General features: G+C 39.6%; 1 protein-coding gene across 8 annotated transcripts in view; it reads right to left on the reverse strand.

The window, feature by feature from the left end:
- ENOX1 (ecto-NOX disulfide-thiol exchanger 1) overlaps positions 1-26,850 on the reverse strand; it is a 370,196-nt gene that overhangs the window by 139,217 nt on the left and 204,129 nt on the right. For 4 of the 8 annotated variants that reach the window (XM_083854594.1, XM_083854591.1, XM_083854595.1 and 1 more), the window contains one exon: positions 7,850-7,960. The exons of 1 other annotated variant lie outside the window; for it this stretch is intronic. The gene's annotated coding sequence lies outside the window, so the exon portion shown is untranslated. Of the gene's footprint in view, positions 1-4,099; positions 4,171-6,662; positions 6,714-7,849; positions 7,961-26,850 lie in introns of those variants that run through there. 3 more of the 8 variants (XM_083854598.1, XM_083854599.1, XM_083854597.1) reach the window with 3 other exon arrangements.

Here is a 26,850-nt window from a genome sequence, read left to right on the forward strand (position 1 = left end):
TTCAGACACCTACCTTGCAGGCAGTGAAGCGCACCTTGGAGGTGCACATTTCACTCCCCTGGCTGGAAGTCTACACTGTGGTTTCAGATATGAACATCTGTTTTGTCAGACACCCATGGGATGAGATGAGCTGGGCTGAGCAAACTGTGCCTTGGGAGCTAAATTGTCACTCTGCTACCTGCATGCCATATGAATCCCAGCAAGACACTCAGTCCTGAGGGACTTGGCTCCCACTCCTGTCCTTTGCCTGATAACTCTGGCACAGTGAGCTGCAGGAGAACAGAAAGCACGACTCAGTTTGCAATAGCTCTGCCTGATAACTCTGGCACAGTGAGCTGCAGGAGAACAGAAAGCACGACTCAGTTTGCAATAGCTCACGAGAATGTCCCTAGATAGAGATACATACAAATTAGAGAGAGAGATGGTTGTCTTTCTGATTATTTTTCTGCCCATCCCCAGTGAATATGCCAACATATTACTATTAGTGTTTGACAGCAGGAGCTGCCCACTCTAACACATTTCCAACAACTGTGATGCCCTATATCTGCCTTTTCTCTGGAGAGAAAACTCATCCTGGACTTTTTTTCCTACTTCCAAATGATGAATCCCATCTCCTCAGCCTCATTTCTTTACCATACACTTAACTTTCTTGCTCCTTGTAATTCCCATTTTAAAGATCAGTGTAAATCACACACCTCTTTGCTACCGCAGTCCCGTGTTTCTGACCACCAGCCTTGCCAAGGCTGCTCCTGCCTTTCTTTGTCATTCCTGCCATATTTGGCGACAGCATCCATTTTTGAACCAGAAGTGAGGACAGCTACAGGGAGTTTCCCTCTGTCCTTTCTGATTTACAAGGTAGTTTGCCATAGATAAATGAGGGAAGCAATGAATATTTTCCACCTACAGGATGAAGTAGAGCTTCCAGGTCCTTTGTGCTACTGCATACCCATTAGCTTTTCTCAGAGGTTGAATTAAGTTGCTAAGCAGAGCTAGGAATTTTGCCTGTTTTCTAAACAGTTGTTTATGGGATCACTAGCAAGTTACATAAATTTAGGATTATCACATACTCTGTGGGCACTGAGGGAGAAGCAATTCCACAGTTAACATGGGGTCAGGTCAGGAAAATAGCAGCTACTATGTGTGCATCAACTATGATCAGGCAACAAAAATTATTTTGGTGCTTCTGCCTTGTAACTAGCTGTCAGGGGGTCAGGATGGAGGAGGCTGGAGCTGCAGATCAGGGTGAATATAATGATGCTACAAGCCCTCCTTCCCTCCCGGTGGTCCTGCAGTACCTTTACCAAGACAACACTCCTTCCACTCCCCTTTTCCTGCCTTCTTGTATGCGAGTTTCTTTTCTTCAATTTCAGTTACAATTCTTCAGGGCAGGAAATCATGTGGATTTTCCCTCAGGCAGGGCTAAAACCTACTGGAAACATAGCATTCCTTGTGCTGTAATTGGACTGATGCTGGCTTTATCCAGGTGCCCTCCAGGCAGAGATATCAGCAAGGCAGCACTGCTCTAAGACACAGAGACAAGGCCACTACCTTGGAATGCTTCTGCATAGGCCCTTGTGCAGCCAGGCTTTCATCCCATTTGAGGCTTTTAAGGTGCCACTCTGTTGCAAAACTAATAATAGTGGTCGTAGCATCCTCTCTCCTCATGCAGCCCTTCCACCTCCTTCACATAGTTAATAATCCTCTCATCTACCATTTTCTGAAGTGTTGTACATTTGTTTGTCTTTTCTTATTTGAATTATAAGCTCTTCAGAGCAGAGAATTTGCCTTTATCTGTGTTGGTAAAGTACAATGTCAATTTACTGCACTATATAAATATTTTCTAATAACAAGGGCAATAACAAGAATAATGAATTTACTTTACTGTAATGCAGTATTTTTAGCCTTCAAGATACAATCAGAAACAACCCAAAGTCAACAACAAGACCAAAAGATTTGCGGACCCTTTAACCATGAAGCCGAAGCCATGGAGCCACTTTGTGAAACTTTGGTAAATTAGTTACTTATATTCATAAATAGCAGTAAAGATCCTTGCAAATAGACCTTCTGGAAAATATAAAGCAGAACATAACCAGTGTAAACCAGCAGAGTACTGCTCCACGTGTGTATTATAAGGGTCACAAATGGCCTCCTAGTTACTTTTTAAACAAATGCAATGTTAATACTTTCACTGAAACATTATGAATAAAGCATTTGGCCTGTAGCTATGAATATGGTATCTCATGGCTTTTGACTTGTTTGTTTATACTGTCATCCAGAAAAATTTATGCACCATGCTTTCTTGGAGTCAGTCTTGACTCAGCCCTTGAACATGCAGAGGACATGGCCCATGTTGAGGGCTCTGGGGTGCAGCAGTTTCCATCAGTTTCCCCAGTGTAGCTTGATGGCCACCACTCACTGCCCTCTCTACAGCAGTACAGGGCTCTTCTGGCACACAGGAGGAGAACGAGGTGCCAGGGTTAGTGTCCAGCCCTCTTTGGCACCAGCTCTGCTCATGCTGTTAATGGTTTCTTTGTTCTTTAAAGCTGTGAGGGATCAAATTAATCAAAATAATGGTGATGATGCAAGAGATTAAACTGAGAGGAGTATGAACTGCCCTTGCTTATCCAGGTGATACTACAGGAAGTGCAAAGGAGATACATGTAGAGGACAAAACCCTGTCCTTTGAATTTACCGTCTGAATGGAAAATGCTTTGTGAGACCACTATATTTCTGTCTAAAATATATGGTTTAATTTAGGAGGGCCCGAGTGACACTAGTGGCCTCTGATATATAAGTGGTCAGGTTAAATGACCTCTATGTACTTTCTTGCCTGAAGCTCAGAGCAACAGCAAGTGGAGCATTTTGAATGGGTCCCATTTGTTATTCTTTTAATTGCCTACTAATATTTCTTTTGGTGGGAAAAACTTAATAGAGCCCTTCTATGGTCCTTCTGAGCAACACCTTTCTGCCTCCAAATGTCTTCCAAATCATCCAAATTGCAATGCAGCCAAAACAAATACGCATCTTCAGTTCTCCAGAAATGAGAAAGAAACTTGACAGGGATCCAGGAGATTCCTGTTCCTCATATAGCCCTGCAACACACCTTTGGCCTCCAAATGTCTTCCAAATCATCCAAATTGCAATGCAGCCAAAACAAATACGCATCTTCAGTTCTCCAGAAATGAGAAAGAAACTTGACAGGGATCCAGGAGATTCCTGTTCCTCATATAGCCCTGCAATACACCTTTGGCAAGTAATTTAAACCATCTATACCTTGATCCCCCACCCATGAAATGGTGTGACCAGACTTTATTAATCTTGCCTAGTCAGGCTGTTTTCTGTTTATGGGGTATGTCCAGCATCACAGGACCATGACCTGGGCCTGCAGATAACACAGGATTGCATTTGGTCGAGGAATATTCCTCCCCTATAAAATTCAAAACTAAAGCAGAGTGGAATAAACAAAACAAACAAAAAACCAATTATCATAATTTCCTAGGGCATCATTGTTTATCTGAATGTGGTGAAAATATCAAGTTTCCTTTAAAAGCACTTGCAAAAAAATTCACACTGTCAGGTGTAAATTACAGCCTGTATCTCATCTTGTTCTATCTACAGCTTCCTTCATAGTCATGCATACCACCAGCGTACAAAAATATTTCCTGCATGTGATCAAGCAAGCGTGGGCACATAAGATGCAAGCAAAATATGAGACTCAAAACCCCCAAAATGTTTACTGGTATTTTAAAAGAAAACTACAAGTTTGTAATCATGCCATTTCTCAAGCAGATAAGGTGAATTAAAATTGTGCTTGGGAACACAATTCAAATAAATCTAAGAAATATTTTTTTAAGAAGTTGCGGAGAACTGAGGTAGCTAAAAATAAATGACGGGAAGAAATTATATTGGAACACGATTATATTGTGCAATCACAAATACAGTAGATCACTTAAATTAAGTCCTGATCATAATAGAGTTGCTTAGTGGAATAGCATGGGAAACAGGCTTCTCATCTTTTTTTGCCCCAGTGTTTTATGCAAGATCTTCTGATTGCATATGCTCTAAGACATCTAATAGATTAATTCAGACAAATACCTACACACCATATGAACTCTGCAGAAACTTGGTTACATCTATACCCATCTTCGAAATAGTGAACTCCTCCCTGAGTCCTGTGGATTGGTGATACTGCAAAGTGCATCACTGGCACACAGTGAAGTATCACTGAGTTTGGGAGGAGTCACTAGATGGAATTGTAGTGCACTGTCATGTTATTTCAGGGTCCATATTTCAAGGTACAAACAAGATTTCAGGCTGGGTAGAAATTCAATGTTATTAATCTTCTTCGGGACAACCGTGGCTAGGGGCAAGGAAGCGGCGCATTTAGAGGCTGTAATTACACAGCCAGAAATGCCTGAGCTAGGAAATGCTCTCTTTAAAGCTGGCAATTTCCTTTCATTCAGGAATAGTTAAAACATCTTAATTGTTAAGCTATCTATACAAAGACTATACCTCAGGTTTACTACTGATTAGGTCTCCAAATGTTTATCAGTTGGTGAAGACAGTATCTGCCACAGCGCAGAGAGAGAAGGAATAATTTTCTACATGATAAAATCTTTGTGGGGCACTAAGATTAAAAATTTGCTTGTTCAAATGGGGCCTGAACAAAGCAGTTTTGTATGACTTCTCAGTGAATGAAAAGAGATGCCATATCTGCTATTAATGGCTACAGAACTTCTGAAGGCTCTGCAGACAAGCCACCTGACTTTCCTGTCATGTCTGGCGCAGGTTTTTGCACTTTACAGGATAAAGCAATCGAGCTTTGACCCTTAGCTTCCCCCTAATCAACATTTGTGTTAGCAAATTCAGTTTAATTGGAATTCATTCATGTTTCTAAGGGGAGTTTAATGACGGAAAGATTCATGCTTCATCTCATCTCAGTGGTAGTAAGATTCATGTATGCAGATCCATCACTGAGAATGGCCTGGCCTCTGTTATCATTAATTGAAGCATATTAAGAGACTTAGCAGAAAAAAATATCCAAACATGAAATGTCAAGAGACAGATCCGTCTAGTTTCATATCCTGTAGTTATAATATACCTTAATTACAGTTAATTAGGAGATATTGTTCCTGGTGGAAGATCATCCAACATAGTTTCTGTTGGTGAATTAACACAGAACAGAATTCAATACATTAGTTGAATGTGGGACCTGTATATTGTGACTGAACAATTCAATCTTGAGTATCACTCCTGTAACAGAGCAAAACAAAAGAAAGTCACAGGTCAAAAATATTTCCCTTGACTCATGATGCTTTAATATTCTCTGCTGCCTTCTTAAATTTTCTGCTGCTGGCCCTAGGACTCTAGCATATGATGCAGCTCCCACTAAGGAAGGATACAGAATCTTCTCACTGGGCTTCAACTGAGCCACATCAGATCCAAAAGAACAGCAGATATAGGAAAAGGCTGAGGGAACACAAGTGCTACAGGAATTGACCTCTGTGGAAGAACAGTGAAGTTGGACAGAGAATCAATGAAGGCTTCAGTGGCTTTTGTGAAAAGAGTAATCTTTGATTTATTGGAAGAGTGCTATTACCTGGAATCCTTTCCTCATACAGTGTAAAATACAAAAATTAGAAACTCAGGCTTAAGACATGAGCTCAGCTTCTGCTGGTGTCAATATGGTTTGCTCACACTCACTGATCTATGGCTATATATGACCCTGAAATACATTTTGCTGGGCTGCCTGAGTTCTTTGCTCATGCTTAGAATAGAAATGATGGGATTGGTTTTATCACTGAAAAGTAAGTACTTTGTATCATCTGCCTGAAAAATAAGTAAATTAACATTTGTGAAGTAATATTTTTTTCTCAGTTACAAAAAAAAAAACAACAAAAACAAAACCAAAAACAAAACAAAACAAAAAAAAGCAGCATAATTGGCTAGATTACTTGTATTAGGAAAGGTCTTGGTTTTCACAAACTCCGTGCACACTGATTTCCTAAATGTATGTTTACCCTGAACTGCAACAATTGTGATAAATCATTTGCTATTTACTCTTCAGTGCTACTATATGCTTTGGGCAAAGATTTTTTTTCTGTTCATTATTTATTTATTTTTAAAAGCAAAACCACTCTTTTAACACATTTTTCCATTCTCAGTGATGGATTTTATCTTTGTTATGTGATCCAGTTATTTAACTACCTCTCGCCACATCTCCCATGAATTGTTTATACAGCAACTTGGCAGCATAATTTGCATATCACAGGAAAGATCCCATTACATGTTCCCAGAAGTGTGGTTTCACTAGCTTTATCACTTTCTGCCACCTATGCACATCTCAGGAGCTGAGTGTCTGGTTAATCCAGAAAGGCACTTCTTGGCTGCCAATAGTAATTAAACATTAATGGTGCAGTTACAACATTTCCAGCCACTCAGAACTCATCTTCCCATTGTCTTAGACAAATATAATACACAAAAATATATTTATCTTTGCATACTAATTTTTCTGCCACAGGAAAATCACAGACCTTTACCTTTAATGCATTCTGTTCAGCTATTGCAGACTTAACCTAAAATAATTAGACAAGGAACAAATTCACAAAGGAAAAAAGTTGGAAAGAAGAGAAACATGCTTAGAACAGAGGAACTGAACCTACCACAGAAGAGCCAGAGAAGATGTGGAGCTGGACATAGTGTTTGCTCTCCAGACTCTCATTTGGTGACTGAATGGGACAATGGCTCTAATTGCAGGTTTCATGGTGATGAAATTTCTATGTTTGAGTGTATTCCAGATTATTCTTCACCCATTGTATGAAACATTAAAAAAAGACAGCACCATAACTTTCACTGAGAGAAGCACTTACTCCAAGAGCACTCTAGCAACATCAAAGCATACAATCACTAGGGATCAGGGCACAGGAATTAAAGGGAAGGCAGAACCACAAGTCAAACACCAATAAATTTCCTTGCATAAAGCACTGCAGCTTCCAGATGTTTTCCCAATAAGCAGATGAACAGTAATGTGCCTTCAAACAAAGTTTTCCAATGTACATTTGGGAGAAACAAGCATTGCAGGTCCCAAATTTTGTTAACTTTGATTTTTCCTCTGCAAATCCACCTTGCAGTAAAAGACTACTCACATGAAGTTTTGGAAACGCAAATCTGGGTGAATTTGGAGTCTAAAATCTAGAGTAGAATTACTAACAAAAAGAGCCTTTTCAGAGAGTGCCTCATGCAAACCTAGTAACATCCCTCCAGTTGCATTCAGTGCAACAGCCAACCCAGCATCTTTCTCTCTACCAATATGAAAAACCCACAAACTCCTAAACACCATGGAAGGCTTGAAGAGAGAGAAAAGGCTGATTCACTAACAAAACTAGTGGGCTATTGAGTCAGTAGTCTTTGAGTCACAAAGTCAGCCTCAATGAACATTGATTGAAACTGGTCATACCCCACAGCCCAAGATCGCATTATATAGTGCAATAGCCAGCAGTCACAGTGACAGAGAAAAAGGGAGATGAAGCACAGCTGTCCTCTCAAGTCCAAGTATAGCCTGCTGGGAAGGAAGGAAAATCAGAGCTGTTCCTGCCTGTTTAAAAGAGAGCATTTAGGTTTTGAGCCTGTCAGCATGATTTTTTTTTGTATGCATTATGTTCACTGACATGCCACCCTGACATTTTGTTTAGTAGTACAAAAAACCCAAAACCTAAAACAAGAGGTAAGGTTATAAAATCAAATATGATGTTTTCTGCATGTTAAAAGAAGTATTGCTTCCACAGAGACCTGGTAGCTCAAACAGCTGCAGCGCAGTGCCAGTACATGAAAACCAAAAAATGGAACTGACCTGGGTTTCACGGTTCAAGCGTGCTGTGGCAGGGATCCCGGCACGACTTCCAAATTCAAAGCTTGAATAAACACAGTTGTAGTTTCTTGAAGTGGATGCTTTTAATGCAATCTGAAAAGGGTGAGAGAAAGGGCATACTCCTGAAACCTATGTTTCTTAGGTAGAAATTCTGCCTAGAGAAGCCCAGCTCGTGACTGTTTGCTATTAAGACTGTACAGGAGAGAGGGAGCGTCTTTGAGTTCACATACTTAATGCTCAGTGGTGTGTCTGCGGAGTGGCAGGAAATAAACAACAGTGAGGAGGGGTTAACCAGAGACCTGCTGGCTAAAATCTACATGCCTGGAAACAAAAGGGAGAGGGCTGCAAAGTCAGGTATAGTTCAATTGTTTCTAATAGAGAGATCCGCCACACAGCTCCCAGGCAAAGACAAAGACACCTACCAAAGGCTGTACCTGTTTTCCATCTCCCACTAACCCCAAAATAGCAGCTGTGCATCAAGTCATTTCAGGTTTTCCAAACTGATCTAGAACATCCTCCTAATTCCCAAATACAACATCGCTAGAAAGCTATACAGTAAATAGAAGGAGAAGAGAGAGATCAAATAAGCCACCTATGCATGGTTCTCCATCACATCTAAAACTCCTACATCATATCCTGAGATGTGTTCTCTAACTTATTTCCTAAGACAGCTGTGTGCCTTATGAAATAATGTCCTCATTCTGCCACTGCTGCATCAAGGAAGCATCCACACAGATGGTCAGATGCAAGTAAAAATGTCTCTGAGCCTGACAGGAGATGGTAAAGGGAAAATCCCTTTACTTGGAGCCTATCTACCAAAATTTCACCACTGCACCAAGTCACAATTGACTCAGCAGGCAGCCAAGGGAAGTGCTTTGTAAAGCCACCAGCCATGTATGTAGACAGGAATGGGCACAGAGCATAGTATGAGTCAGAGAGTCCAGATGTGGGGATGGCTTGAGAGGAAGAAGGACAGCAGCTGTGCTCCACTCATGGAAATGTGCAAAGGAAGAACGAGCTAAGCTATGTTTTCAAAGAGCTTCTTCTGCTGCAAAATGCAAAGGATGCAACAGACACGTTCCAGAAGATCCATCACAAGCACTAACATTGGCAGAAATCAGATATGGTTGCAGACATTTTGCTTTAGCCATTTGCTAGCAGCTTTTCTTAGAGAAGGAAACTCTTAGAGAAAGACCTGGGATACTCCCTCTCCAAAAACACCCCAAAACCAAACCCAACTCCATTAACTGAATTGGTGGGGACTGGTATTGAGGAAACACCCAGTAGTCATGGAGAAACATACCGTAAAGCATAAAGCAGTACTGTGGTTGCATGCATTTTTTTTGCGTACAGCGTATTTATAGATGCTAACCCGGGCAATTTCATATCTCTAGATATTTACTCTACGCTTGTCAAATGAAATGGCATTTTTCATCCCATTTTGACTGGAAGAGAGAGTATGTTTGGATTATAAATTGTTTAGAATTACTTGTTAATGCTGTCGGCTTTTCTGTATCTGCTTGTTGGAGGGACAGGAGAGAGAAAACAAATAATACGTTACACATAAAACCACAGTGGAGAAAAACAGAAAGCAAGCTTTGTTTTCAACACATTTAAACTGTTCAGATGAGAGAGAAGAATCAGTTGCCGTGGAAGCAGATCTGCAACTGAATGAAACCTTTCACCTGTCCAACATATGAAATATTTATTATCTGAGGGTGACTAGAGATTAAATAAGCCAGACATACAATGCAGAAGGCAGACCCTGGCTCATCACCTCCAAGATTTTCACAGGTCATGTGGCAGCCAGATTAGATTTTGCCATAGAGAAAGGGAAGTGGGCTCAATTGCAGTATTGGGTGTCAGGAGAAATAAAACCAGAGGAAAGCAACTTTCCAACTTTAATTTAACCAGGTTGGTGAAGCAAAATGCTGTTCCTCTGCTGTGTTTAGTAAGTCTGGAAAATGTTATAATTTCCAATTAGAGAGAAGAGCCCACTCTCTCTTTAGATAATTACTTTTCCAATAAATTATTCTTGGCCACTTGTTTCCCCATAAAAAGGCCTGGTGTTTTTGCCTTGTGGAAGTTGTTGGGTTGTTTCCCCTTCTTTTTTATTTCCTTACTTTGCGTGGGTTGGACTTAATTTATGATGAGGCTGAAACTTGGCAGAGATCCAGACACAACAATCTGAAAAATGTTCATACTAAAATTCAATGATGGGATTCCTTGTTCATTTTATCTCAGAGCCTCCCTGATAATTCAGTCCTGCAAAATTGAGCACAATTGATGCAAAAGTGGGGATGTAATTCAGGTAATTTTTTATTGCTTTTTTTTTTTCCAGAAAAATACTTCAGACATTTCTTTTGCTGTAGACACAACCCTGACTATGAACAAAAGCCAAAGCCATTATTTAAGAAAGTGATAATTTTGCATAGCTGCTTTCAGCAGTGAATCACACTTGGAAATAACATTTTTACCCTTTATCACATTCATTTCCCAGAAAATCTGGATTTCCGAGGCCTTTTTGGCATCCTTACTATAGCTAAACAGCTTAATGTTGGCATTCTAAGATGCTGAAATTGTCCAATTAAGCTAAGGGGCAAAAATAAAGATAAAAGTCCGTTGTTATTAAATCATAAATGATACAATTATAAAGTATATTTCTGCTACATCTGGTGTGTGTGTGAAGTGACTGAAAAGTTGTAGAGAGTTAACACCCAACACTAAAATACGATCACTTCTTTCAGTTTATGCCTGCTGCATTTGGCAATTGCATGAAGATTTTAGCAGTAAATATTGGATCAGGTAATGTGATTTCAAGTCAGATTTACAGGCTTTTAGGTGCTGCACAGGAGTGATCCTGCCCTAACAATTAAGATGGAAGTGAGGTAAGAACAAGATGGGGAGGGGTCCGAGCAGTGCCACTAAACGAACTGTGCCATCACAAAACCAATGCACACACAGCAGAAACATGGGGATTCCTGGCTTCACTGTGGCAGATGACATTTATTTCTAGCCTCTTCCACAACACTATAGACCTTAAAATATTAATCAGTCCTCTCTTCCAGTTATGCTCTTCTGGCACTAGTCCTGTGCCTTAACAGAGTGCACCTCTGATGGTGCAGGGCAGGAGCCCTTTCCCATACCTAGCACATAATTCTCAGTTACACACTCTGGCTTTTCCTAGTCTCAGCCTTCATTTTCATTTACTTCTATGCAAATAACTTTCTCCACATCTGTTACAGTCCCTTTGCCCTCTCACAGAGTGCTGTGCTTATGCTTTCCCAAGTTTTTCAGAAAGAGATTTCTAGGCTCCAAGCGCCCCAAAAAAGCAGAGAACATGCCTTCTTTCTTGCCTTTCCATCTGCCTGGAATACCCTCCCTTCTTTCCCACCGTGGTACATCAAGTACCTTCCCTTTCTTTGAGAAAACTGAGAATCCATCTGTTCGGCAAGTTGCTCCATATGCAACAACAGCAAGTCCAGTGATGTGCTGCCAATATTTCAACAAAGGGCTCCTCTAAACCCATTCCCCTGAGTCAGTAACACAGCCCACGTACCCAGGGTGGGGATGCTCGCAGACAGGAGGCGTGTGGAGCTGGCAGGCTCTATTCATTTGGTTTTCCCATTTCCACAAAATGCTTTCCCATATCCAAGGAAAGAGGCAGTGCTGTTTGGCAAATACATTTCTGTTACGTGCCTCCTACCAGAAGTGTTAATACTTGGGTCCTGGGAAGAAAAAGTAACAAAGAACCCACTTTGTTGATACAGTTGCAGTGTGTGCACCTGGACAAAACACAAGGGATGACAATGGTAGGGAGGGATCTAAATCCCTTTAAGGGATTCCTTGGGACCATACCTGTGTCAAGGAAATTAGGGAAAGGGCCCTGGTTACAAAGAAGGAAATCATGCCAAGTTTTCCTTGCAGCATGAGCTAGTGAAGGGTTGAGCTTTGCAAATGTGCCTGGTTAATCTGAGGACAAGTGTGAGGTAAGAGAGGTAAACAGTTAAGGCAGACAGTTTTTCAGAAGGGAACTGTGCATCACTTTCGCCATTCATACTTCCATATCAGGTGTGAACACATATCACACAGTTTGTAAATATATATATGCATGTATGTATAAACACACGTGAATTAGACAGTTCCTTTTACAAATCTTGGCTGCTGCTTTTGCTTGAAAAGGTGTCCTATCTCATGCATTTTAGAAGTCCAGGCTTGATAGTTTTCCATATGTGGTTACACAGAAGTTGACACATGCAGGCCAGGATGCTCTGACTGCGTATACTTTGGATTGACCACTTTTCCTATTACTGTTTATTAGCTGCACAGTGTTAGATTTATGACAAGTTTCAGAGACATATAAATGGCCAGCTGTTAAATTAAATTAAACTCCCAAAGTTTTCAAAGGTGGCAGTATAATATATTATTTGTTGTTAAAAAAAAATAAATCAGCAGTTTTTTAGGATGGTCTCAGTAAAAAATAAGAGAACACTCTGCTTTGGAACATATGATCGAATCTCTTATCTTGATTTCTTTTTAAATAAGGAAAACTAAACCAAACAAAATTTTAAAAAAGAAAAACATCCCCCCACCAAAAACAAAACAAAACAAACAAACAAACAAAAAAACACCTAAAAAAAAAAAAAAAAAACAAAAAAAAAAAAACAAAAAAAAAACCACCATCCAAACCAATCAAAACCCAATAAACCAACTAAAAATTGGACTCAACAACTCAGTGTTGAGTTCAACAGATGACTTTTGTTAGGTTTGAAGAATAAAGAACGCAAGATTAGCAGGAGCAGTTGCCATCATATAGTTCAGTTTGACAGCATTAAAATATTATACACTTGCAGATTATAATGCCAAATAACCCCTATTTATACACCAGGACACAATTTAAAAAGCATGTTCTGCTTTTATTTACTTCAGCTGCCACATAAATGGCATAGTGTCAAGCCTCTTTCCTAAAAATTGAAGCAATGCTAATATGTCTGTCCTATAATGAGTTTTTCCAGAAAGAAATCCTGATCCTTATCTATCAGAGCATATCAGCACATTTTGGAGATCACCCATCTATAGCAAAACACTCTGGAACATGTTTATGTTTAAAGCATTTGCTGAACAGGCAGAGATTAGGCAGGTGCCCAGTCAGTCTGTTGAGCTGTGACCTGGTTTAGGCTCCCACAAGACGCTTTGCCACGCTCAGAGCTGCCCTGCACAGCCACCTCACTGGCTCCAGCACCAGAGCTCTAAAGACCACACCATATGAAAGTAACAAAAGGCAAGTACAGCCCAAATCAAAGCATCACTGGGAACTTTCCTTTCAAGCCAGGAAAGACAAAAAATTCTTAAGCAGAGGTCTGGTGTGATCTGAGAGGGCTGGAGGACTGCTGACCCAGGGCACAGACATGCAGAGCCTTAAAAATCCCACCAGCTAAATTGGTAAGTCATGACAGCATGGGTGGAACAATAAGGATCATTCTTTCCTTTTTGCAGACAACATGAACAAAATGAGGTGCAGACAAAACCACCAGAAGTTAAAATCTGCTAAAAATCTCCTAAAGCAGAGCTATGACAAGAATTTGAAATTAATCTACATCTGCTGAATTCCACTCTGATTCTCTACCCATCAGACCAGCAACCCTTCTGGCTTTGAAAGAAGCATTCAAATCATAAGTAAAGCAATTTATATTTCCATCAGGTTAGCAAGGCAAGGAAGTAAAAATGTTTTGCAAAGAATTGTCCAAGTTACGTGTCACAACGGAGACGAGCAGAACCAGTTAAAGTGGGGCAGAGAGTTTGACACTCATAGGAGCATTTTCCTCTTCCAATCAGGTGTATGTTAATTGCCTTCTCATTTTTCTCTATTTTCTTCAAATCTCTTATAATCCCAGTAATGTGTCCGGCCCACTTTCACTTAGATTTGATCTTGGCAAAGTATCTTATCGGTCTTCTCCCTAATCCGTGCTCCCAGAGAAATTGCACGGAAAGTCAGTTCATTTTCCCAGAGTGAGTGCTTTATAATCCACACAGCTCTCATCTGTTAAAATCATGTGAACAAGAATACAGCATCACATACAAAGAACTCACCTTTTGGGAAAAAAAGTTCCTGCCTTCACTAATATATGAGTGAGCAGGAACACAAAGCCACCAGCCCTAACTTCAAACCAGAGGGGTTATGTTAGGCCATAAGGGGCCCAGTAGGTTTGTGAGTGGGATGGTTTATAATATATCATGACTTTGAAACAGTCTGTATTTTCAGGTTTGGAAAGCGATATCCATCATACAAGCCAAGTTGGGAACTACTAGAGAGAAACCAGGCAGGCTGTGTTTCCTCTAGCCTTCATAATTAATTCTCCTCTTCTACCTGTGTCTGCTACTGCACCACTTTTTGGCCTCAGTGCACCTTGTGTCCATCCTGTGGACCCTTATGGATGCTCCTCTCCATGGATGTCACAGCCCTCTGCAGGAATGAAACCTGATGATCTAGTCATGAGTTTCAACTACCACTGCATCATCTTCCTTTGCAAATGCTGCTTGCAAAGAGGAGGGAAGTGACATTGAAATACATGAGTAGAACTATCTTGTACTAAAATTCTGTGGTGATCACGTTAGTCTGATCCTTTAAGCTGACCACAAGCTTCCAAACTGAGAATGTAAGTGCTGCTGACAGGAGCAAGTTAGTGACACAAGAAATATCCCAGTGTGAGCCCTGAGAACCGAAGAATGTCAAACTTCTTCTCTCTTACCTTCCTCTCTCTGAGAAAAGACCTGTTTCTCAAAGGACAGACTTGTTTCCAAAAGCACACATTAGCACTGATGCTGGACAACACTGCATGCCATTAAAGTATTGGCTGCAGCACAGTTTCATCTCCAACACACATCTGAAGGACCCATTGTCTTCATTTTTTTTCTACAGCCCTTGAACATCCCAGCATTCCAATACAGTATCTTTCAGTCAAGCCTATACAAATTGTCTCCTAACAAATACGGGCTTGTGTGTGAACACATGCATGTACTAACAGGCCAACCAACCAACCAGCAAGCCAACACTGTGTATTTATTAGCCTCCAATTTGCCCAGTATCCTATTTTAAATTATCTGTCCTCAAATATTTTCTTCACATTCCCTCAAACTTTTTTACTGCTTCAACTCTATGTACAGCTGCTTCTTCATGAGGCAATTAACTGTTGCTCAGTTAACTATCACATTAATCAGGTGAATGTGTCTCCCTAGTATATCTAACAATTGCTCATTAAATCAGGTCTCCAGTACTGTTGAAACATAATTAAAAACCTGTTTCCAATAAACAAGCTGTAAAGGCATTAAGGACAAAATAGTGCATAGGAAATGTATTAGAAACAGAGGGAAAGAAAATTCTGACCAGGCACAGGCTGGGCAGATTTAGCTGAATATTGCTGTAATTGCTCATAGTGTCAGACTAATAGTAAAAAGAAAGTTATAAATATTCACTTCAAATTAACAATGAATGTATTGTGGCTGAACAGAAGCTCCTTTTATGTTTGCTTCCTACAAAGAGTCATACAAAGCAAATTCAAAGCTTGTATGTTCCACTGTTTGTTTCCAGAATAGGAGGTATAATTGATATGGGATTTACACAGCTTGACAAAGCAAGGGAGACCAGGCTCCCCAAATCTTTTGGATCCAGCACACAAAGTTAATTAAACAAACTTAAAGGATATGCACTGGTTCCCTGTAACTTCTTCATCTAGCACTGTGCATGAGGATACCTAATTACAGTTTGTCAGCAACTGAGGGGATGAGAGAAACCTGCCATCAGGCAACACAAACAAATATAAACTAGAGGTAATAATACTTCCATTGAAAGAACAAGAGACTACATTTGTCAGGTAAGTGATTCACTTTGCCTTAATTGCTAGACACAAAGTGAAATGACACAGTAAGATCTCAGTGACCAGATAAAAATATGTCGTTTTCTCCCCACCCAGTGAACCACGCAGTGCTGAACAGATGAGTCACCTTTCCCTGCCCGCATTAAAGGAGAACAATTGGAAAAGATTTAAAATTTAGTTTGTAAATTGAGCCTTTTTAAATCAGCTTCATGTCAATCATCCCATCTCCAAGTCAGTCACTGATGGCAGAGGCAACTTATCCAAAATGAACATTTATACTTTGCAATTCTCCTCTATGTGTTTAGTTAGGATTGTGGTGGTTATCTACTGTTCCACTTAATTAAATAGTGTTAAAATTATACTTCAAGCTTTATCTCATATCTTGCTAGCACAATTACCATCCAGAAGTCTCCATTTTACATCAATCACTAATTTGCTCTCCGGCAGTGTAATTTCTTGTTGCAAAGCACTCATGTCTAACAAGTCAAGTTGTGCTGAGTGCTCCTAACACCACAGCAGCCACTCACCATGGTGAAACTGTGGCCCCAGAATAAAGCATCAGTACCTGTCTTCCTCCTGAAAGCCACAGTGTTGGACCTCAGAAGGAATCCCACAGTATGTGACAGAAATTATATAAATACACTATATGCATCTAGCTTTGGAAGGGTACTCCTGAACCATGGGTGTGCTAAAGGAGGTGTGTGCAGAGGACACACTGCCATCCTGCACTGTGGCTGAAGAACAAGAAGTAGAATAAATTTAACTCTACAGAAAAGCAATGACCAGATAATAGAGAGATGATTATCAAATCCACAGAATTAGCAAAGAGGAAAAAAAGTGGCTAAAACCTCACACTCACTCTAACTGAACTTCCCCCATCCTCTAGAAAGCAGATGCTTCTTGTAAAATAGCAGAAAGAAAAGGGAAAGAAGAACAGCCTGACAAGCAAAACAGGGATAGAAGTGAGATATTTATCTTGATTTTGTATCTGAGTGCTCTTCACACATTTCTGCAAGGTTTAGCTCTGCATTGCAAGCTTACTCGATAGTAATTTCCCAGCCACACTGTGCAGTAAATTATATAGTGTTTTCCTAGGTATTGTTTTATGTCTGCGCTTCATGTGTATCTCTGCTGACTTTTGTAAAATGCTTGCCTCTTTGGGAGGCATACACATCCATATAAGGATTACTTAAACGCACACAGAATATTTGCTTGTGTGTAACCAAAAGTTTGCACGAACCCATCTCTTCTGAAGTTTGTTGTTCATTAAAATGGGGAAAAAGAAGCCTTTCAAAGGGAATCTGAATCCACTGCTTTTGGAAATCAATTATGTCTTAATGAATAAGTGTCAATCATCATCTATCCTAACGGCAATATCTTAAGAACACTGTAATTCCCTGCAATGGTTTCTTGGAGATTAAAGCATACAGATACTTAGGGTATTAGATATTTCTAAGCAAAATAATTAATTGTGCCTATATTCTGCTCAACAAGTAGGTAGTGGAAAAACTATTGAAAATGAAAGACAATTTAAAGCAGTCCTTGCCCGAGAGTAACCTGTGTGTATAAAACATCAATTTTTTTGTCATGAAAACGCTTCAGGAAACTTTCATGGAAGAAGACAAATTGTTTTGGTCTCTCAAAAATTACAGTCTTGGCTGCTTACCATTAAACTTTACAATACATTTTGGTTTGTGAAGTCAAAGCTTTATTCCTCAAAAGCTTTATTCAGTAGCCAAGAAACCCAATGGTCAGAAAGTAAGAGTGAAAGTTAACTGATTTGGTGACAACTATTTCATTGTCTTTTATAAGCTTACAATGATCTGTATATTGTACTGATAAACAGTCCTTGCTGGCTAAGTAAATAATACTGATGAAATCCATCTGGTCTTTACTGCACATGTTTCTTGCAAAAAACATCAGTTTTCACAAGATTTCTTTCCCTTTTCCCAAGAAGGCAGAACTGTGCAAAACCTATCCCAAATGAAAAGGAAAAAAAAATACTAGGTATAAAGCCAGATGTTTCAACAATAACCATAAGATGATGTGGTAGGCAGAAAATCCCCATACACAGTATTTATGTTAAACTATACTGGTTCTGTGCTCATTTCTACTCTGTTTTTCACAGAAGGACAAAAACATTTATTGAGACACAACTAGCTTTAGAAAAAAATGTAAACTTCCTTTGCAGTTTAAAGTTTTGCACCCTCACTCACTTAGGTTGTTTCATATAAAAGCAGTCTCTGTCATGATTGCAACTCAGTCAGATCTACCAAATCAAGGAAGTTTCATCCTTTTCTTATTTTCCTTCATGAGAGACATTAGTCCTATTTCCAGACTTTTATTACAGAACAGATAGATATATTGAAGCCCATTGAGCTGTTTTTGGCTGGAATAGAGTTAATTTTCTTCACAGTAGCTGGTAGGGGGCTGTGTTGTGAATTTGTGCTGAGAACAGTGTTGATGGTAACACAGGGATGTGTTTGTTACAGCTGAGCAGGGCTGACACTGAGTCAGAGTCCTTTCTGCCTCTCACCCCAACAGAGAGTGGCTGGGAGTGTGCAAGGAGCTGGGAGGGGACACAGCCAGGACAGCTGACCTCAAATGACCAAAGGGATATCCCATAACATACGGTGTCATACACAGCATATAAAGCTGGGGGAAGGAGAAGGAAGGAGTGAATGCTTGGAGTGATGGCTTTTGTCTCCCCAAGTCACCATTACATGTGATGGAGCCCTGCTTGGGGATGGCTGGACACCTGCCTGCCTGTGGGAAGTGGTGAATTGATTCCCTGTTGGGGTTTGCTTGTGTGCTCAGCTTTTGCTTTACCTGTTAAACTGACATTATCTCAGCCCAGGATTTTCTCACTTTAACCCTTCTTATTCTCTCCCCTATCCCACTGAGAGAGGGAATGAGGGGATGTATGGGGCTTAGCTGCCAGATGAATTAAAACACAGCATCCATATAGAACCTAGGGTTCATATTCTATATGTACATATTCCATATATATATCCCATCCTTTGCCGTAATATACTATAAAATATATTGTGTGTTAAATAAGATATCATTCTTCCACACTATAAGAAATTCTGACATACAAATTCTGTTTAACCACCCTAAATCAAGCCAAATTTATTGACCAGAACGTCAGGTCATAATACATTTCACGTTGCAGCTTTTTAAAAAGTTTATAAATTCTCTACTTAAAAATAGGAAAAACAATATTTCAAGTAGAAATGTGTAACTTCTTAATTTGCAAAAGCACACTTGGGTTATTTCACTGAAAAATTGCTTAAAACATATTTCAAACAGAACCAGTTTTAATTCTCAGTTTTTGATGAGTTTTTAAAGGTCTTGACTTTAATAACTTCAGAAGGAAAATATTCTGGGGCAAAAGTATTGCAAAAGCACCCTGTGTAAAATACATACATCCACTAAGACATAGATTATTAGAAACAGCAAGAAGAGATGCTTAGATTTAAATGGAAAAGCAGACCTATCAGTGGTAATAATTACATTTATTAAACTTGTTCTTATTTTCAGTACGAAAGCAGGCATGCTTTAATATTCCAAACAACCACAGAACACTTTTATTTGTTTTGTTCATTAAAAAGAAAAGAGAGGAAAACACTGCAAATAAATCTTATTCATGGATACAGATATCTCAGCTCATAAAATCAGTGAGTTCTCAGCACATGTTTTCTACTGGGTATTATAAACCAAATGTATAAAATGCATGGTTCCAGAGAGAAGTATATGGTTTTGCAGTTCACTGAATCCTTTCTTTAGCAACTTTCCATTTCTCATTTGTGTAAGTAAATGAGAACAAACCCAGTGGGTTCTGAAAACAGACAGATTATTTCTTCTTTATTTAAGAGTTAGATGAAAACAGTAAATTACATAAAAAGAACGGAATTCATAGCACAGAACATAGGCTGTGAGGCATCTCTGGCAGTCACTTGGTGCAATCCCCTGCTGTAGGTGGGACAAAGTCAGATCTGGTTGCTCAAGACTGTCAGATCTGAATATCTCCAAGTGCAACTTGCTCTAATGGTGGACTATGTTCCTGTGATTTGGTTTTTTGGTTGAGTTTTTTACCCCCTATTATCCAAGTGGGACTTCCCACATCACAATTTGTGTCCATTTCCTCTCCTATCACTTTCTCATTACAGGAAAGATCTGGTAAGGGGCTTCCTTATATCCCCCATTAGACAGCTGAAGACAACATCTAGATCCTGAAGATAACATTTATGTCTTTTCTCGAAATTCTTTTCCTCAAAAATCTTTTGCGAAAAAGCTATTGCAAAGACATGCTGTGCAAAAGACATAGATACGTCTAATGTGCAGAAGATAACAGCTGAAGATAACAAACACCATCAAACAGACCCAGTTGTCTCAGTCCCATAATGCCCTATCAACACTCAAGAAATGTCTAAAGCATTTGGTACAAAGACAAAACATACAGGTGATGTCCAAGCAGTGTCCAAGCCAGCTGACAGATTATCATCTGTCTATTATTCAAAGGGCTTTTCATCAAGTCCTTGTTTTACATGTATACTTGAATGAACAGTAAGAAAGGCAGCAGGAGGGGAAAGATTAGGTATATCACAGAGCTGTTTAGTTCAGATATCTCTGCTTTCAGTTTAAAGATTTTTTCATAATTGGAATTTAAGCATCTCAGTCCTTATGATATCAGACATTATACACTGATGTTTTCAGAAATAAGTATCTAAATGTCCTGGTACATAATTTGGTTTAAGATGAAATAGTACATTACATCTATCTGTTCTACAGCAGGAGTGGAAATCTTTAGATCTAATTTGCCAAGTATCTTGTTCTTTCCTGGTTACTTCACCCAGTGACCAAAGTACAGTGTGTACAAATAGCTAGTAACTGGGAGAGAGCACATTGTCACATTGCTGGCAAAACACTGATCATTGAATTCTTATTAAAGTCCTAATGTTTAGATACATCTTAACTTTCAGCTTTCAGTGCTGGAATTCATCTATATCTCTGTGTACCTTTATTCTCTGACATTTAATGATTTCCCTTGAGACTATAAGGAAAAACAAGCTGTTTATACATACATCAGATCCAGAAATTGATTCACTTTCCAAACAGAAACATGAACTAATAGGATGGTGAGATTGTGAATCACATATTATGGGGCTTTAAGGCAAGCTGATAGTCATAAAATGAAGTTCCCTGAAGACACTGAAACCCAGCAGAGCATATTAGAATATATTTTCCGAATAATATGTTATTTTTTGTCCAATGGAATACATATTTTGAGTCAAACTTAGAATAATACAATTATTTCTGTCATCATCACATACTGATTTCACTGCATTTTAAAAAGTCAGCTACCAAATAGAGAATTTGCAAGTACTCCTTCAAAAACAACACAAAGCTTCCCACTACTAAGCCAACTCTAAGCTTCCCTGTTCCCATTCCTCTCAAGCAAGAAGTCGTTCACTAGCATTAGATATGAAGCGGCTGTAAGTCATTAGTATTTCACTTTTTCAAGGACTTTATTTTTTCCCGTGTTTTTAAGGACAGTCGGCCAGCAATATCTGCTGTATGTGACAGACATCTGCAAGAAATGCGAACCCATACAAAATCCCAGCTTTCTGACAACTCAAGCTAAATTACAAACTTGAAGTTTCAGTATAAGCTTGCTGCTGTATGTAGCAAAGTCTCAGCACAAATAAAGGCAATCCTCTGTCCTAGAGATCATATTAGACACAACTAAAGCAAGCTGCTGTTCTTGAAAGAGGAAGTTCCCATCTGCTGATTTCTGTTTCTTTTACTAATTATTCCTTGAGCTTGTGCACCTTCCACAACACTGTGACAGAGTGAATTTTTGACTAGTAATAGCATTTGCAAATCTCCTGAAAAAAGGAGGAGGTTCTCTTATTTTGATAAGTTTAGATACAATGAAGGACTAAATGGAATTATTTGAATTTTAGGAAACAAGAAGATCTGGCACTTCAGACATGGAGATGACAACAGAAAAGGTGCTTTGTGCTTTATAGTACTGTCTCTGGACTATGTTGATGAGAAGATCTCATAAATAGCCAGATCAAAAGGGAGATAACTTGAAAGTAAGATAAGTCTTCATTTGATATCTCAGGAAGAGAGCTTCCAATCAAAGAGGAAGTTTGCAGAAGGCTGAGAGATGTAATTATAATATCATCATCTTTATTTGGCTTGAAATGACATATTCTTAGCCCTCTAAAAGCCCTTAAGACCTTCCTTAGTTAAGGCCCCATGAGCTTGAAATCATTTTGAAATACACGGCTTCATGGCAAAGCTGACCTGGGAACTTGCCTGTAGCAGACTGTTTTTTGTGTAGACAGAAGTTAAAAGCTGACACACAAGAGCATACCCAGGCAAGTCAAGGAAGGGATTCCACTCAGAAAGATTATCTACCAGAGACAAAATACAAACCAGAAACATGGCACTGGATAATACAAGACAAACTAAGCAAGAAATAAATTTGTGAGTTAAAACTGCAGAGATAAAGCAGATGCTTCACAAACAAATGAGGTTATTGATGCTGGAGGTATGGAGGGAGGTTCCCATGACTTGTGGGAGTTCAGCTGAAAGATGGAGTGGGAGGAGGAGAAATCCCAAATAAGATGTGAGAATGATGAGAGAAGGATACAAGCACAAAAAGCAAAGGGAGAAGAAAAGTCAATAAGACCAAATTAAAATTAAAGTGAGGTACTTCTGAATATTCTTCCAGTTACTATATAAATTACATACTTTATCCACCACTTAGCTGTTTAAAGAAGAATTGTATTTTTGAAATCAATATAAAACTGTCAAGGTGCTCCACAAAAACACAAGCTTGGGTAATGTACCTGCCCTGCAACATTTACCATCAATCTGAACTTGGTAAATCTCATCCATTCAGTCATAAACAACTGCCCAAAACCTCTGCCAGATCGGCACTATTTCCAAATTTCAGCTATATTTACACACCCACAGTTAGCAGCTGACAAGTCATATATGAGGGAAATTGCCTCCCTCTAAAAAAGAGCTGCTGTCAGAGCTGCTCTGTTCCACATGGAAATAATTCAAAGGAGTTGTCATGAAAGAGCAGCTATACCCAGAATAGTTACCACAACAGACATTTTTACTCAACACCTATTGCAGTATTTTTGCACTACTTTTGTCCAACTGCTGAGTTAAGTACCAAAGATAAGTTTTCATTTTTTTAAATTTTTTTAAGCTCATAACTTCATGAAGCTAGCAGAAAGACAGGAGAAAAAAAAAATGAAATGTCCAGTCAATGTTTTTAAGGTAAAACTTCAAACACAGGCAGGTGGACATTGCCCAGAGATAGGTCCTGGATACTTTATTAGTTCTTGATAAGGACTGCTGATGCTTGTAAAGGTATGGATGAGATAAGCAGTCTCACCCTATGCCTTGGTGCTGCAAATCTGGTGGAGAAGGGGAGGAAACTCCTTATATTTCAGAAGTAGCCACCTTCACATCTAATTCTGGCAGCAACTGCAGCACCTCTTCTGGGAGGGCCCTCTGTATTTTCTAAATCTTTTTTTCCTTTTCCTCCTTCAGAGCACCAAGAAGGTGAGGAGGCCTCATTGAAGATGAATGGAGAGGGCAGACTGCTTTTTATGAGCTGGAGTGATAATAGAATGCTGGATGGTGACAAGTCTGCAAGCTCCAGGAAATGTGAGCTCAGAGACTTTCTTTCTCCCGAAGAAAGGAGGATGCAGAGGGAGAGGGATTTTCTAGGGGGAAAAGAACACTCACTAATCATAGAATGGCTTGGGTTGGGAGGTACCATAAAGTTACACACCCACATGTAGTTACAGCCCTGCTGCCATGGGCAGTGACACCTTTCCCTAGACCAGGTTGTTCAAAATTCCATTGAACCTGGCCTTGAACCCTTCCTGGGATGGGGCATCCACAGCTTCTCGGGGCAACCCGTTCCCGTGCCTGCTACAGCCTCCCCTCAGCCCCACTGTCTCTGCAAAACTCCTCACTCATTTTCCCCAGCTGTTCTTAGAGAATTGATGGGGCAGGGTAACTTTCTCCACACACAGCTGACCTCTTGTCTGTCTAGGACATCTCCAGCAGCTCAGCTATTGTTCCAAACCCCTTTCCCTTATTCTCTGCATCCTAAGCTCACCCTGCTACTGCAGAGCCTCAGGCTCTGTCTACAGAGGCAGAAAACCTTGCACTGGTCCCTCACAGAGCTGAACATCTGAATGGCACATGCGTCCCTCTTGTGACATGTGTCACCTCTTCAGCTGGGCAAAGAGACACAAGAAGGCAATGTGCCCTCACATCCAGTTTTCAAGCCCTTGAAGTGACATGCCACTGGGCATGGGGGATACTAAAATACACTTGTACCAGCCTAAATGGCACTTCATGCTTTCATTTTTTCAGAGTAAATCCTAAATGGAAATCTCTATAACTTCACTCTGCAAGTAATTTAATAACTGCTTCATTCCCTAATTCAAGAAAAGGGAATACCATAAGTGTCACAGTAATTTCAGTTACTTACAAAAATATTTGCAGAGATTTTAGTATCACCTCCTATATGTGAGCAGTATTGCCCTAAGTAAGCGAATCCATAAAGAACAGGTTTTATCGCAAGGTAATATTAACCTTGGTGAAATAATCAGTACTCCTGAAATCTCTGTTTTGGTTGACATAGATACTTGTTCCAAGCAAACTTAAGATAAAAAGATGATATGCAGCATATCATCTTTGAAGACAACTTGTGAATTTAGGATAGCTAGTGAATTTTGGATCCACTGAAAACACTATGATGAAATGAAATATAATACTTCCTTTTGTGCCAAATATTCTGTCTGGTTTTGTTTGGTTCACATAACAGCCCAAAATTCAGGTATCCATTCTTTTCAAAGCAGCAACTCACAATTTCAGATAGCAAGCATGAATAACTGATGTTATGCCTATATATATACATAGGCATGCCTGCCTTTGGACTGTGCTGTGCCACAAGTTATCACAGCTGTAAAACGGGCAGGATAAACTTGAAAAGAAAATATGGACAGAAATCCTGCTTTGCTGAACACCATGCCCAGTAATGATCTCAGCTCTTAACACAATGACAGAATTCCCAGGATCTGCAAAATTCCCACCCCACTGCATCAAAGTACGTTTCCTTTTCCCTCTCACAACTTTTTAGACTTGGGGCCATCACTCAGTGGGTTTGAGGACTCACAGTTCATCTTCTTGTTATACAGACAGTCAGGGTAGGAGAAAAGATGAGAGACAAACTTAGCTAATTTATCCTAGGCTGGCACCCCTCCTTCTGCAAAGCATCCAGTGCCTGCCTTGGCTCACTCTCACAGGTTTCCTAAGCTGTGATAGAATGATATGGACGTAATCCCTGGCATTTTATCACTGCTGTCCAAAATGTTCTCAGCAGCAACAGTGAGTATTATCCAACATAATCAGACATTGAGTAATGTGAAGATAAAATAAAACAGAGGGATCAAACAATAATAGCCAAAGCTCTCCTCCCCAAAGGATCCAGTCCACAAACCAAACCAGATGTACAAACTGCTCTCACAACCAGCACCATGCATTAAATCCACATACTCCTACCCCAGGGCTCTGCTGCACATTTGGCAGTCTCTCCCCAAATGTTCAGCTCCCTTCTTCATTTTCTCCTTCAAATGACTGCTAATAATGAGAAGCAAACATGCTCACAATTTGGGGACAAGAGTGGCTTTCAGAAGGAAGAGCACATATTTTTTATTTTTTTTTAATTTATTTGATGCTGTAAAATATGCATTTCTTTGGCTGACTTGTTCTGATCAGACTTTACTCTTGGCCAAGAAGTTAGCCAAGTAACACTCTACATAGGCTGCAATTAAAAAAACAAACCAGAAAGCATTGCTAGTACCTGGATAAACAGCCATTAATTATTTAGATGTGCATGCCAGTACCAGTCCATCTGATTCTGAAACAGAGCCTGGGCACATATTCCAGAAATGTTCAAGATGGGAAGCACTTGGTATTTTTACAGAAGGGTGATCAGTGCAAGTGCCTTAAATGTCAATACGGAAGGCTACATCAAAGTCTTTGTCAAGCTTTGAACACAGATCTATTCCATAGCAAGAGTTTGATCCAGGTTCTCTGGAGAGTAAAAGATACCAACCACTGAAAATCATAGCACAGTTTTATCCAAGATAGTTCTCCTCATTGCAAAGTGCATATGGTGACAAAACCCGAGGTAAAGCCTGAAATACACTTGTTTCATGTGGAAAATAGGAATAAACTATATACCCAAGCTCACACCTGCCCACCACCCAATGAGCTGTGAGATGAGATGAGCTGTGAGGCAGGAGATGTTTGCATCACTCAGGCCACTGCTTCATCTTCTATAGCATCGTGGAATTTTTTTCAGAGACCAAGCACAGTCATGAAGCTACTGATCTAGTCCTATCAAGGTTGACCATTCTTTATAGAGCAGCATAGAAAAGAAAATAATACAAGAAGTCAACAAGCTTCTTGTTTTTGAAACCTTTATCACACCTTTTGGGGACTTTCCTCATCCCCCAAGCCAACTACTTTTCTAACAGGGACTGCTGCATTTATTGAAGTTTTACAGCTGCCCTACAAAGGACCTTTGATTTCTGTGAATTCGAGGACAGCAAGCAAGGAAATAACTACACGTGGTTACCATTTTGTATCTTTATCCTTCTTTTTTTTTCTGCCTTTATTATCTGCACAACATCTTTGTTGGAACTTCTTGATTTTCATTTTAAGTCTAGCAAGTATGATAAAGTAGCTGAGATAAGTTGCCTCTTTCACTTAGACATTACGTCAGCATACCCTCTCCAGAAAGGATAAAATATTTATGATGATTAATACAAAAGACATTACAGACAGAGCATTTCAGGAACATCAGAACAGATTAAAATTTAAAACAGTAACATACCTAATAGCTTTCTCTACTTTGGGATCTGAGGGGCTGTACTGAGGGTCTTTTACCACTTCAGAAATAACATTAAAAGACATTCTTGTACAATTTGTATTTAGGTCTGGTGTGAAAGTCAAGTAAAAAGTATGTTAAATTCAGATTATAGTCTTTTTTAA

This window comes from Zosterops lateralis, assembly GCF_965231275.1.
Source record: "Zosterops lateralis genome assembly, chromosome: 2".
Lineage (NCBI taxonomy): Eukaryota > Metazoa > Chordata > Aves > Passeriformes > Zosteropidae > Zosterops > Zosterops lateralis.